This window comes from Hylaeus anthracinus, unplaced genomic scaffold (assembly GCF_026225885.1).
Source record: "Hylaeus anthracinus isolate JK02 unplaced genomic scaffold, UHH_iyHylAnth1.0_haploid 11982, whole genome shotgun sequence".
Lineage (NCBI taxonomy): Eukaryota > Metazoa > Arthropoda > Insecta > Hymenoptera > Colletidae > Hylaeus > Hylaeus anthracinus.
In genome coordinates this window covers 4,868,974-4,884,134 of record NW_026534330.1, presented here as the reverse complement: position 1 = coordinate 4,884,134, position 15,161 = coordinate 4,868,974, and the positions used below count along the sequence as shown (strand labels likewise).

Genomic DNA, 15,161 nt, shown 5'->3' with positions numbered 1-15,161 from the left:
CGTTCTGAAATTCAAAGAATTTAAACGTTATTTTTGTAAGCATCATTTTACCACGGGTCACAATTCTCCATGTCGATGTGGATTAGAAAGTTTCTTTCATTTTGTAATCCGATGCTCCGCTGTTGAAATACAAAACAGTTAAAGTTTTTTGCCCGTGTAAACGCATGGGCTGTATGAAAGCATGCGCCCGATCAGCTGACTGGGATACAAAATAACGCGTGCCAGGAAGTATTACACGAGAAACTTTAATTTTTCGTATCTGGCCAACGAAGCTTCGGATTCGAAAAGCGGCGAATGACTTTTCTATCTCTTTTTTCTTTGGCGAGGACTTGATCTTGATACAAGGTTCCATATACACGGTTCCATTCTTCACACGGTTGTTTATTGCTCAATTAAATCATCCGCGATACAAAACATAGAAATCTATGCTCGTCGAATCCTACAGTTATCCATCAAAATGAACGTTTTTTAATTTCACTTGATCAAAGTAGACGTCTCTCGAGAATATGTAATTTGTAAACGATGGTAATTGATAAATGTGCGAGGCCGAACACTTAAAAACCAGGTTACCCCGTCCTTGTCTCAGGGGAAAGACGGAGCCGCTGAGGGGAAAAAAAGGATCGCGAGAAAATTAGTGCTTCTGCCAGGAAGGACGGATCTTTTTATGCGTTGGAACATATTGTTTGCAGGCCGTGGCAAGCTTGGAATGCAATTATTAAGATTCAATCGCCACGGGCACCGATGTAATCGGCCGTAATGTTCGGATTATAAATTGCAATGGAGTCGGTCACCGTGGCCGTGGCGGTGGTTCTTCATCCTCCTCTACCTATCTATGCTCGCCAGACATTCATCGTCCGTAAATCTCGAAATTATACATTGTTTTTCTTCCGAGGGAGGGGCGTTTCCTCGTGTTTCATGCGTGTTCTCCCCGGTGGTGCACACGCTTTCGAAACCGGTCTCTCCTCGTGAATGAGCAAAAAATGCCGCGGCGAGTCTCAGCGCCCGACCCGTCTCTTAATCAGCTGATAATCCTGGTGGACACCGATTTCGCGTGCAGCGGGCATTTCGTCGCGGACGAGTTAATGATCGACCCCGTATTCGTGTACAGCGTGTCTTTGACGCTTCCACAGAATCCAACGAGAAACCATTCGTCGACCGAATCAATCTCATTTCCACATCCATGTCAAGGACTTTGATGATATTGATATTAGGCGGACCGAAAAGTAATGTCATTTCTTTTGCATTAAATTCTCTATGAATATGTTGAATACGAAGAAAACACTTTTTTTTTTTTATTCGAACGAAAAAGGGAACTTTCAGGTATCGTATTTGTTGAGCAATTATGGAACTATACAAATGGTGACTTAAACTCGTCCTAATTTTAGATGGATTGTAACATACTCCAAAATCAATCAAATCGATATCGTAATTTTGACGATACACTCGGTTAATAACTGTCGCGACGTGTCCCGTCGCGCGACACTTACCAACGACTCACTGCGCTCGCGATTCTCAGCCCCAGAACGCTTCCGTAGTCAAAACAAGATGTATCCACATTATTAGCACCACTTCACCTATATTTCTGTCAAGTTATCTGCTCCACGATTATATCGAACAATCTCTTAACTAAGGAAACAAGATCAGAATGAAACTCAAAGTACAAAAAAAAAAAAAAAAGAAAAGGAGAATAATGAAATAGAAGTCCTAAGTGGCGAGAGGCAGCCAAAGTGCTGTAATAGAAACTCCCCAACCTCGCTTTAATGTCTATATCCGATGGTGGACAGCTGCGAAACTTAAATTTTAGCTGTTGACGCGCGAAAACCAAAACTCCGCGTTCGCAGTGGCTTGCCAGGAACCCGCGAATTATGTATACGTCTGTTAGGTCCCCTGTTAGGCAGGCTCTGCGCGCTCCTTTCTCTCGTTGGAGCACCGGTTCCTTGGATCTTCCGCTTTTAATCTGGGTGTCGTGGAACGATATCGCGATATCTGGGTCTTTATTTGTAGCGCGATAAGTCTGGGATGCTTTGGCAAAGTTTGCCCACGGGACACGACGCTATCGGGGAAACATTCCTCGGGGAGGTCGTTCCTTTTCTCGCCGCCCTCTTTACAGCTCAATTATCCTCGATACTCGAGATACCGATCGTGCGACGTTCGCGAACGGGGAAGCAATCGCTGATGGGAAATTCAATATCCGCGTGTTTGTCATTTCTTTAGAATTTCTGCAACTTTTGTCCTATAGACATAAAATTTCATTTGGTTGTTCTTCGTGTTATAACGAGGACTATAAGCTAATTAATTTGGGAATTATCGGTCGGGGTTGTTGTTAAATAATATTAGATTTTCTATCGTTCGAGGTCGATAGCAAGGAGACCTTTCGAAAGGCACTAAGATCTTCACAAGGATTTCGTTTTATAAGAAAATTCTTCCCCCTTTATCGTTGTAAATTTCCAAAATTCTTTCACATTGAATTACTCCGTCAAGATAATACGAAACTCGAGAGTCGAGTACCTTCCACGCTGCAAGAAGACGGGCGTTGAATCGATTAATTAATTTCCTATTTATTATTGCGATATCGTGCGATCGGCGTCGAAAGATCTTCTTCTCATTTTCTTCTTCGTTGTATCGAAAATGAGGACAGAGGACTGAACGGAGCTCGTGGATTGGTGAGACGGCTGAAACGAGACGAGACGGGCCGGGGTTGCAGACAGGGGAGTGGTAACGCGAAAAGATGAAAATACGGAGAAGGAAGAAAGCGCAGGGTCGAGGGGGAGGCGGACTGGATTCAGCCATTTTTGCGACACGAATAATTATATCTTATCTGGCTCGACCCGTGGCCTCGAGAACGCGATGCGTTCGCCTGGCTCGGCATCCAAAGAAAAATATGTAACCGACTGTTCGCGAGGATGATGCTGCAGGATGTGCGTCGATGCGCTTCCAAACGGATTCCTAGCGTGATGCAGTCGTGCATCGGCGCAGCCGTTGGCGGAAGAACAATTCTGTTGGCTTCAATGATTTTTACACCTCGACGTTATCGTTACTTGGCCCGATCGTGCGATCCTATTTTCGCTGTTCATTTATTTTCACACTGAAACTACTTGGATATTACACAGTATTCGCGAAGGATTGATTTTCTTGTTTTCAATTTTTAAAGTTATTTTTCGGAGTGCTTTGAATTAGTTTTATAGATATTGATATCAATCCGGGTAGAAAATTCGCTGCGATCAGGATATGATGGATAAGATCGTGGAAATTCTACTTTTCCGCGAGTATTTAGGTGAAGTTTCATTTAGAAGTTCGCAAATGGTAAAGTTACCGGCGCAGGACGATGCGCCAAACCGTAAAGACGGAGAGGAGACTTTGTAAGGACACGTAGGGACTAAAGAATCGATTCCTCCAAGGCTGACGAGGGCGAGAGTCCTGTGTCGTTCCGTTAAGAGGATCGGAGAGGCTTAAGCGTTTAACTGGATTTAATGTATGTAGATGGCCATTCAACGGCGTTTAATAAATATGATCGCGTTTAAAGCTTGTTGCATTGCTCGAGTAACATTAGCGTTTGAATAGACGATAATAACGTTGCGGTATAAATAGATTCGAGCGACTCGCGCCCGGGATAAATCTGTCTTTTCTTCCACGATTTTATGCAGATTAGAAAGGGATGGGCAAAATTTCCTTTGAATAATAAATTGCGAATAGACACATCGTGTAGCAGTTCGCAACGTTTATTCGGTTAACAATACATGTAATACAATGTTGTTTTATAATTCAGGTTAGCGGTTTTATCGAATAACTTAAGTAGAAATTGTATTTAAAGATTTAAAGATCTTGAATTAACATGAGTAAGTCGAATTAAATAATATTTGATCGAAACCTGCATCATGCGACGCTGTTGTATGATGAAATACAGAAAGTGTCGCACATCCCCGTACTCTTAAACGTAATCGCTCCCGTGCAATTGGTTCCAATTGCATTGCATGCTGCGCGGCGTTTTAACGGACTCTTCTTGATAAAGTATGCCACTGACGGTGATGGGAGGGGGGAGGGGGGGATATTGAACACGTACCTACGTTGTATCAGGAGCCGTACCAAAATTATAAGCATGTCGTGAAACATAAAAACGATCGCCTGACATCGCAGTTTTCACTTCTATAACTTTAAGAGTGAAGAGTTTCTGTGTTAGTGCCAGGGAATACGCACAACAAATTTCATCCAAATTTGTGACACGAGTGTCACAAGGTCCCCTCGTGAGTTTAATTTCTGGGGTGGCAGAGACTTGCCACGCCTCAACCTGTCTGCTTTCTCCGAAAGTCCTTCCACCTGAAAGAACAGAAGGTTCGTCCAGGTGATCGTTAAGAGGAGTCGCGACTCTCAGACACCTGCTTCGTCGGATCACTCCGTGACAGATCACTATCCCGCGGTGCGAGTATGTCCGTGCTCATGAATGAGAATTAAAAGGCCCCACGCTGCGGAGAGACGTCGGGGGAGCGACAAATCCTAGCCACGAATACTCTTTCTCTTCTCTCTGATTCCTTAACGGTGCTCGTGAGCGTAAACGAACCGACGGGGAGCTCTTCTTCATTTTAACGACACCGTCCCTCTTCGGTGTCCCTCTTCTACTCAACCGAGGCCGCGCTATGACGAAACGCTCGGGATGCTTAGGAAACGTGCTCCTGAATGCTGAAGAGTGTGAGAATATCGGAGGAAACGTCCTTACACTGATTATAGATATTTCATTTATTACAGGATTCCATTCCTGTCGGTGTATCCTAATTCACTCGAATAAATAGGTACAACTAGTAGATTGAATTTTTTGTTGAATCGGTGATATCGAGGAATATATTTCTCGCGAAGAATGCGATCAGTAGTACAAAGATCATCGACCTTCACACGTGAATCGCCTTGAAAACGCAACGAAGGCTTAGGGGAAGGCCGTGGGGGTGGATTTCGCGATATTAAAAATAACGACAGAATGCGCGCAACTGTTTGACGCAGTTCGGCCACGGGGATATCGATTTTAGCGATTGGTATCGTCCGCGATTAATATTAGACCGCGTTCTGAAAATAGACGAACGTGTGCGCTGCAATACTGTTGCTGCATTCGTTATCGAGGGACTTTCGAGCATCTCTGGAATATCGATACCGTGGACCACTTTTCGAAATACCGCTGGCAATCTGTTTCTTTCCGTTCTTTAAATAAACGCCGGGATAGGAGGAATCGTTTGAAACACGCGGACAACCCTGGACATCGATTGTGGGTCGAATCGAAGCCCGTGTGGTATGCTGCGAATAACACCTGGAAAGTTTATTTGGATGCAAAGCGGAAATTTTGAACCGTCGAGGGAGTCGTTGGAAATTGTTGCGAACCACGAAGCCAGTAAAACGCGTGGACATCGATACGTCTAGTCGGCGTGTATATAGGGAACGAAGTCAGTGATACACTTTTCCACTTTCTCCGCGACCGAGATTACACGAAGCCTTGGGTAGAATACCGCGAGATAAAACTCACCTTCGTTCTGCTCTTGTGCACGGTGCTCAATCGGTGACGACTCACGCCGGCCAATTTTCACGAAAGCCACTTCAAGACTGTTATTTACTTCCAATTCTTATTAAATCGGGTAAACCAACCACGATAAAATAACTGACGAAATATCAATAGTAGATGACTTTTGTTAAGAATTTTTATTCTTGGCTTTTAATTATGACTTGAATTATTTTCCAAGTTATTTATGATCGCCGTTATATTCTGATTGAAGTCATAATTTAACGAAAACGTTATATTTTGAAAAATTATATGGATCTTTTCGGTTACTTAAAAAGTGTGATTATCGTGGCTATTCGACTTGGATTTTCTTAATTTCGCGAGTCTTTATTTCTATTCTACTTTTCAATGTATAAAAAAAGAATGTCGTTTGAAGATTGTTGTTACATTCTGATTGAAGTCACAATTTAACGAAAACGTTATATTTTGAAAAATTATATGGATCTTTTCGGTTACTTAAAAAGTGTGATTATCGTGGCTATTCGACTTGGATTTTCTTCATTTCGCGAGTCCCTATTTCTATTCTACTTTTCAACTTTTTTAAAAAAAATGTCGTTTGAACTTCGACGAGTACAAATTCGTAAAATGGAAGATGAAATACTGCCAACAGGTCAGACATATTATAGCTACAAGTTCACGAAGAGATCTCTATCCGAAATAGACCTAACAGATCACGAATCTCGGACCCCGTCTGTCTGCTGGTTTAAATTGGAACGGGTTTAACATAAAATGACGTCACGTTCGCGCAAATTGTATTCCACGTCTAGCGAAAATGAACGCGGCAATAAAACGGAGACACGTGTGCGCGTGGAAGCTAAACAGAGTCGTCGACCTGACGTCTCCGCGTGCGAAACGTTTGCACGAGAATCGTCATCCTCGTTGGCAACGGCCAACCATAGTCCGCGATTCAGGGCATGATTCTTTCGTAACGCAACATTGTGTCGCGTGTCTGCCGGGAATGCTCGATTTTCGTTGCTGAGATTCGATTTCGAGATTAAAACTCAGGGTAGATCAGTGATTAACGATCTTCGCGTGAGTTGCATTTTGAGGAGCTCGAGATGTTTGGTTCGAGCGATGACTTGATCTTGAAGAAGAATTTGGTGTTCGAAAGTTTCAAGTTTCATTTTGATAAAGTTCTCATAAGGAAGTTCAGGAAGTGAGATGTCTATTAGGGTACGAACAGGTATGTGAGCGAATTTAGAGTCATTTCACTTGTTTCAGACGTTTGGTTCGAGCGATGATGTGATCTTGAAGAAGAATTTGGTGTTCGAAAGTTTCAAGTTTCATTTTGATAAAGTTCTCATAAGGAAGTTCAGGAAGTGAGATGTCTATTAGGGTACGAACAGGTATGTGAGCGAGTTTAGAGTCATTTCACTTGTTTCAGATGTTTGGTTCGAGCTATGATTTGATCTTGAAGAAGAATTTGGTGTTCGAAAGTTTCAAGTTTCATTTTGATAAAGTTCTCATAAGGAAGTTCAGGAAGTGAGATGTCTATTAGGGTACGAACAGGTATGTGAGTGAATTTAGAGTCATTTCACTTGTTCACTTTTGTTGTTTTCTAGGATCGCGAAGGACTTTTTCGTCCCTGAGACCTCCTGTTAAATGAGGGCGTCCAGGGAACAATCGAGGGCGGTTCTCTCGTGGTGGAAACGCGATCGATTAGGTTCCCCGTTCGCGTGAGAACCTCTGCGTGTTCCCATTTCTCCTTTCAGCGGTTGGTCGCTCGATCCGCGGTTGTATAACAGCAATGAAAGTACTCCGACAGGCAACGGGCAACGTCACGTCTCTGTCCACGCTAACTACCTTGATAGTCGTAGTTGCCAGCATGGTCGGTCGCGATCTTAGTATAGTTGCACCCGAACGAGCACCTATCGAGCCGCTGGGACACCGTGCTCCAGATTCTGGGCCCCATCGGACCCTATCTCGCCACCAGTGTTGGGCAGATTTTATTTCGAGAAATAAAAATTCCAGATTTATTTTTAGGATTGAAATCGAGCGTATTGTAAGATGAAGAACTTCAGTTGTTTTCCATGTTCGGTTCAACGTCAGTTGTTTCGGGGTGAGGGGCGGGAGAATTTGTTTTTATTCTCAGAAATGGATCTGGAATTTTGATTCCTTGTTCCTTGTTTTTAAGGTCCTTTAGCCTGTTCAGCTTGGGGGAGAATGAATTTGTTATTTGAAGATATACCCAGAACAAATGTACAAAGAAATGTTGTACATTTCCTGGAAAGCATGTATTGTGTTGAACGAATAAAAACTAATAATTCCTCGATCGTTCAGGCGTACGTAACCTCTCAAGCCGTTGCGTAAGGTGTCTGGATACATAATACGATGATTTAACAGTTTATTCGCGGGCAACGAGTTAGTTCCAATGCTACGAATTTTTATGTTTGTTTCGAACACATTGTCAGACATTGTTTGACGCCACTCGCGTTAAAAATGTTCGTTAAAAAGCCCTAGAACAGCTGAGGCCACGAGCAAGCCCGTGAAAGCACGATACTACACGCGTTAACAAAGCTTTTACGACCAATAAAATCGAATACGGCACCATATTTCACGCTCATCAATATTTACACGAACGAGCCAGTTGAGCTGAGCTTCTATCTCAGACAGAAACTGTCGCCACAGATTAATCCTGTTTGTCGACGCGAGTTCCTAACTGTACATTCACCGTTGTATTTTATTTCAGTTCCCCGAAACACGACAATGGCGTTCAGAAAGATACACGAAATTTCGTAAGCCCGAGAAACTGGTCGTCTCTGAACTGAAAACGTTTCCTCGGCGTTAGCTGACGCTACTATGGTGCTCGACTCCAATGATGGCTCTAAATGTAGAACGTAATCTTCGTTAGCTCGCTAATTATATTCGGCTGTTTGCTTTAAGGGTTTCTTTATTTTTTGTTATATAGAAGTGAATTGAATTTAGGTAGCAAAAATTCCTAGTTATTTATGGAACTTGTTTTTATATTCTTAACGAAAGTATTTATATATTTCTGGATTCTCGGATAAATATATTTGGATAAATTACGAAGGGATGACAAGGGGAGTCCCGACGTTTGGCGGGGATCGACGCGATCGATTGCTTTATCTTATCGGGGCAATCACTTCGAAGGTGTAAAAAAAAAAAAAAAAAAAAAACGGACTTGTTTGAATTATTCTTTATCTCGACGATTATTTCGGTCTGGAATCGCAAAAGTGCATTGCACGATACGAAGGTGGTTCGCGATTCGTTGCACGCAATTTGGGTCACAATCTTGCGGCGCAATTTTTTAATAGCTATGTTATATGCTATGTGGTTAACAACTCAATTCGAGGATACCAAGTGCTTTTCCTATATTTCTTCATGAATATTTCTAAACGACAGACTATACATAAAGTTTTTTATTTATCATCTTCAGGAAGTAATCGAATTAAAATCTCAGGAGCAGGAAATAGATTTTCCACGGTCGATCGACAGCCACCGATACATTCGACGACCACGAAAAGTCAATCTTGAACGGTCCCTTTTCGAATTTCTCAACCCGTATCGAATCCATGGTTATTTTTATTTCGGCGATGTCGTTGCCGGACGAAAAATAATTAGATGTTCGTTTCGTAATGGCGGGGCGATCCGATTCGACTTCACTAATTCTGGAACGATTACGGGGTGGTCATATGTTAAATTTAATACAGGATTTAGTGAATAATTTTATATATTTAATATAATATAGTATTCGTCATGGATTATCGCTATTTTCCATTTTTTAAATATCGTAACAATAATCGTCTTAAAAACCAGTGGATATTTGCAATGTTTATCATCACATGGACTCGTAGAATAAAATAATACAAAATTCCAATCGAGGTATTATTTCTGTCATTTATTTTTAGGTATACCCAGTGCATGGAAAAAGATTCCTTGTCGCTCGTGACTCGATCGGCGAACGTCTTCGACGGGCAGAGAGCATAATCTTCCGCGGATTATGAACCCGAATGGAAACTTTCTTAGCACTTCGTTGGAAGATAAGGCGCGGTTCTGTGATGCAAAGTAGAGTCGATTCTTGTTTCCCACTTCGATGATTGATCCGACGACCCCGCGGAGCGATGACTGGCTAAGGTCAAGCGCGTATTTTGCACTCTCGATTTTCTCTCTGTATAGTGATTTTCAACTTTGGGGCGTGATCATTAGAGGGCGGGTCAGTCTACGGGTGGGGGTTGCCGGGGGGGTGGGGTTAGAGTTGCAAAACGTCGCTTTCTAACAATACATGTACTTCTTTCGAGTCTGTAAAACAATGTACTCTCACTTTTCACTTGTCGTAGCTAATCTTACACTTGAAATTACGGTTTTTCAATGGAATTGTGATCTTTATGAAATACAGTTTCTAGATAAAAAGTTAATAAAAGTAAATAGTTCTAGATAAAAGTAAATAGTTATTTGAATTCTTTGATACGAAACGAGAATAAAAGTTACAAAAAGAAGTAACAATCTTTTTCACGAGAGTTTTTTGCAAGCATTCAGTTTTGGCTAGAGAATCTTTTTAAACAGTTCTTGATATGCGACGAAGTAAACGTAACAGATATTAACAGCCTCCTATAAATTTAACAACTTTCAAAAGAACGTATAGTTTCTACGCGAGAACCTGGATTCCAGGATTTGTTAAATTCCACTAATGTAAAATAAAAAGAAGTGGCGTTGTTTCTTCGGTGAAACGCGTGGGTGGGATTCGCAATATTTGTTCAACGTGACGCTTTCAGAAAATTCGTTGAAAAGACCGATCTCTCGGCACGATTACCGCTGACACTTATCGCGAGTCGGTTCTCTTTCAGAGGGTTTGATGGACATGATGAATGTGCATCGTTGTACGTAAATAAATGACCTACAGGGTGGAAGGAGAGAAACTTTCGGATCGTAAAAATATCACGGAAATCCACGTCTTGAATCGTGTTTCTCAGAAATACGTCGAGCGATTTTGTTTAGTCCTCGATTTCAATTTTTCCTGGCGCTTTAAATGTCTGCTTATCCAGAAAAAAAATGTCGAACGACGAATAAGAAGTAAATCAATCTATCTATTAGTCATGAAATAGAAATAAAAATTCGAATTACGAAATAAAATACTTGGCAATGAACCAATAAAAATTGAATTGTTCGATAAGCGTCACGAGTAAATTGAAATCTGTCGACTTCATTCGTCGTTTATTATCCGAATAACTTTGTGCACGTTCTCGTTATCGAATCGATGCTCCACGCAACTGGACGAGGACTTTTTCCAAGCGACTTCGATAAGTGGCTAGATCAAAAGCAAGTATTTAACTTGTTCGCATTTATAAGCGTGCCGGCAGGCTACTTTGACCATGGCCTTAATCGCAATGTATACTGATATGTATACGCGATGCACACATCGCCTTTTACTGCACTTCGAAAACCGTAAACTCGTAAAATTATCTTCGGCCTGCGGCGAAGTTACGCCAGTTTCGCAACATACTCTAGTTATTTCCGTAGCTATCGTACTCGACGATATTATCCTTGGTACACTTATTATCAAGTTTCACTTTCGTGATAATCAAACTGTTTGCCGACTGATATTGTTATTTTTAACGTCGTCTTTGTCATTCGTTTCTCGTGTCATCATTCTTTTCTTTAACCCAGTTGTACACGTTCCGTAAGTGATGCGAATAACGAGTAATTAACAGAGGTCCGAATGAGATCATCTCTGGAAACATTTTCTTCGGAAAATTTCGCCAATTCATCGATGACACGCTCATTAGAATAAAATTAAAATAAAATCTCTACTCGTACATTATATTTCTCGTTGATTTGATCGTTTGACGTTCTTTCTACATTATATCTATCTTTTTTGTTGCAGGTAAGCGGAGAGCGACACGTATTATAAATAACATGGCTGTTGATGTAAGTAGCATTTCAAAAAACTCTTAAGAAAGTTCATCCAACGAACAAACCTATCCTTCCTGTCTATCCCAAAACGCGTAATCTCTGCCTTTCAGGTTGCAAACGTATCCCTCAAGCGGTACTCGTCGCATTTGGCTCGTGAAAACTCTGCTCATCTTCGATGGAAAGTACGAAAAGCCTATGTCATGGTCTCTGAATAGAGTATCGAGCCTCGTGAATGCACTTCGAGTCCTCGTTTCGTCGAAGGATTGGGTGTTCTCCGAAATTTCGTGAGACGCCAGCGGATTCGTCGGTTGTAAGAGGAGAGACATGGTTTACGTATGCGGAATACGTCTCCGCGCCGCCGTCGGCGGGCGAGTTGCCATAAGATGGTCTCCCCGACGTTGTCTTCGACCGCCTAAAGGGGGACCCTCGGTAGACGGCGTAGTACGCCCAAAATCGCCTGGCTGTGTCATCTCTTCCAGTATCCTTAGACAGGATCCTCCAACTGTTAGCAATTGTTCTGTAGGAAATATTCGGGGACTAATTCTAGACTCCTTGACGATTTTACTGCTGCTCTTTATTTCACACCTACTTTCGCTCGCTTCTCCTTACATGCTAACATTCGTCCTCACGTTCGCTCACCGTTTCTTGTATTCTCTCTCTCTCTCTCTCTCTCTCTCTCTCTCTCTCTCTCTCTCTCTCTCGCACTCTGTCTCCATCCTTGCCAATCATACACTCGTTTACAAACATTCCATCAATCACGCTTCCTGATTCGCGCTCTTCAAACATACACCCATGCACACCTAATTACGCGCACCATCTCTGCGACCAGCGCGTAATTCGATCTCACACTTCGAAGTACGTCAGGAGACGTTGGACCAAGGTGATACAGTTAAGTAGCCTAGTAGCTCACTTATATGGGGGTATCCAGTCTTTATCAGTGAAATGCATCGTCAAGTTCTTGTGTCAGGTTTCTACTTTACTATGTTGTACCTGGACGATTAGTTAATGGATATTTTTGGTCTCTCCAAGAGTGGACTCCATAGGTACCTAAACAATTTCAACATCTTCTCGTAGCTCAGTAGCTCACCTACGCGGATTATCCTACAACCCTCATCACTGGAAGGCATACTCAAGTTTTCATTTCAGAACTAATGCTCGCTCGGTCTAGCTAAAGCCACTTGGCTCCCAAGACCCTACCTGTTTCCCCTACTTCTTCCACTCTACCTTCACTGGCCCTTTTTCCACCTACTTTTTCACTCGTCCAACCTACAGACCCTTTTTATGTCATTTTTTCCCTTATCTCCAACTCTCTCATCCTTCTTCCAGGCGGAGAACTTGTTCCTCTAGCTTTGGCTACAACCGTTCCTGTCTCTCTCCTAGTGTCCGCCAGTCTTCGGTCTCTGTCTTTCTACACAAGCACGCGTGTCCCTGGCACGTGTGTCGCATCTTTGCTTCGACCTCTCATTCTCCGTCCCTCTCGCTCCGTGACTCGAGTTTTTTGTGGCTGCTCCTTCGCCTCGTTTCTCGCCCTCTCCGTTCCACCTACGATTTATCCACCTCGCGAGCCAAGCTCCTTTTCCCATCCGATTGCCTGCACCGCGGACCACGCACGCGTTTAGGCATCAGCTGAGTCCGTCTCCCTCGGAAATGTTCCTCTTTCTTCGCGGGGCTGCTGCATCGTTTCTTCGCAGCTCTCTACGCCTAATCTCGGGAACGGCCAACCGTTCTCGTTTCCGATGCAAATTTTCGTATAACGAGCAACTGGTAAACAATTTTTTACCCGTTACTCGTTGAATAAAAATAGGAATTTAATTCTAGTTTAAGACGACGCGTTTCGATCGTTAGCGTAATTTACCCTAATGTATGCGCGACTTCTCAGCTTTCATTCACAAACACCGCGTCATTCATTCCTAAGAGCGCTACGTCATCCGTGCCCTATGTACCCTACCTTTGGCTTTCACGTTCTCCATGATGTTTTGTAAGGTTTGCCTTTCAGAATCATTCCAAGTCATGTGTATTTATGACGGAAGACCAACGTATAATTAAAAGTTTACTTTGGAACGCCCAGTAGAGTCGAAATACGTATATTTTGTAACACCTTTTGTGTACCTTATATATAAACAGCATCAAAGTTTAAAACGTAATCCAAACAGGATGACTTTCACCAATTAGAAAAACCAAGGATGAAACGTAATTCCACGTGAAAAAATGGATCGATAATGTATAATAGAATTTTTCTGTCCAAAACTCCGTGTCGGGGAAAATCTATTCGAAAATCCCGCGAACAGGTGCGCGTGCCCCAGACGAGATCGAAGGTCGGTTTCCTTTAAAACTAAACGTCACGCGTAAAAATTGTATTCTACCGTTTCGACTTATTTTTGGACGTAGAATCATCGCAGCTTCTTAGTTCCACCGATCGCTGTTAGGATTCCGTAGAATGAAATCATATTTTACGGAGTACGTGCGGAAACTTGGCTGAATGACACCGAACGAACGTTGTGAATAGACTGCTTACGCGTTGTTTTTGTCCGATGTCTGTCAGTAGAATACGGTCTCGCTCATCTCTGATCTCGGAGTCTAGGATTGTTGCCTGTCGCGTTTTGCGCTTGATGTGTTTGCTTCGTGAACTGTTTAGCTTGGAGCCGTGACAAGACGAAGAACGTGTTTTAGTGGAAATTAGTTTTATTGCGAATTTACGTGTTTAGGCTATTATTACGTACGCAGGATTTTCAGAGTATCGAGTACAGACTTTTTAAATTCTTGGTTATCAAGTCCTCTTGAAAATAGTGAAGACAGGCTATTATTTACGAGGTACCGTTTTTTTTTTTCTGACGATAGAGATCAATCTATATTGAAATATGCTCGTGGTTGGTATAATTTTCATTCCGAGACCCTGAAGCAGTCTCCAAATGATGAAGTAGAAAGTTCACATTTCATTTTTCTATATAAGCGAGTCTAGGAAGAATAGATGTAGTTCTTTATTCCAATCGGTATGTCTCACTTGTTGAGGGTTTTAGAATATCCTACCTATACGTCAGCTGGCATAACGAGTGTGGAGGTCCGTTAACTACGTTCAAGATTCAACATTTGAAATAAAGTTAAGCCTGGATGGGTGAAACGAATGAAAAGTCATTTTAAGAAGATTATAGACTCAAAATGAGAAGTCAAGATGGTATCAGAGAGGAGATCTCACTTCTGAAGATTCTAGGTCGCTCTAACTATAGGCGAGCTAGCTTCGCACGTGTAGAGAAAGATCTGAAAGGAAAATCCAGTTTTGAAGAGTAGTCGTAATAGCTGCAGGGGAATCCCACCTCCGAAGGTGCCAAAACACTAGAGGCTAACTTGGCAATCTCGCAATTCATCGTCCAGCTAAATCTACACGGTTGAAGTAGCAAAAGGTTTCTTTCCACAGTTCACAGCTTCAAAATACGAAGTCAAGATACCCATATCACGTTGTGGCAACTAGAGGAACAAACATTGTCTCGGCTCGAGGACCACTACAGTTTTCACTAAAATATCCTCACCGTTCCTGACGAGAAGAACAAAGATAATGCCCGAACACCCCAACGATCCTCTTACTGACAAATTTCTTTCCTCCCCTCTCGACTTCCTCCCATCCCGCGTCCCTCTTTGATTCCTCTCCGCCGCGCCGCGGGCCGCTAAACGCTCGCTTTCTCTTTCTCTCCACCGCCTGGAGGTTCGCCGTCTCCGTTCCGTGTTGTGTCACTCTTCGTCGTCCGGTTGGAGCGCGTTG

At 42.5% G+C, this 15,161-nt stretch overlaps 1 protein-coding gene across 3 annotated transcripts in view; it reads left to right on the top strand.

Annotated features, from left to right (window-relative positions):
- LOC128886065 (solute carrier organic anion transporter family member 74D) overlaps positions 1-15,161 on the top strand; it is a 113,008-nt gene that overhangs the window by 47,685 nt on the left and 50,162 nt on the right. The window contains exons 4-5 of one of the 3 annotated variants that reach the window (XM_054140609.1): positions 11,379-11,422; positions 11,518-11,926. The exons of the other annotated variants lie outside the window; for them this stretch is intronic. The gene's annotated coding sequence lies outside the window, so the exon portion shown is untranslated. The remainder of the gene's footprint in view (positions 1-11,378; positions 11,423-11,517; positions 11,927-15,161) is intronic. 3 annotated transcript variants of the gene reach the window in all.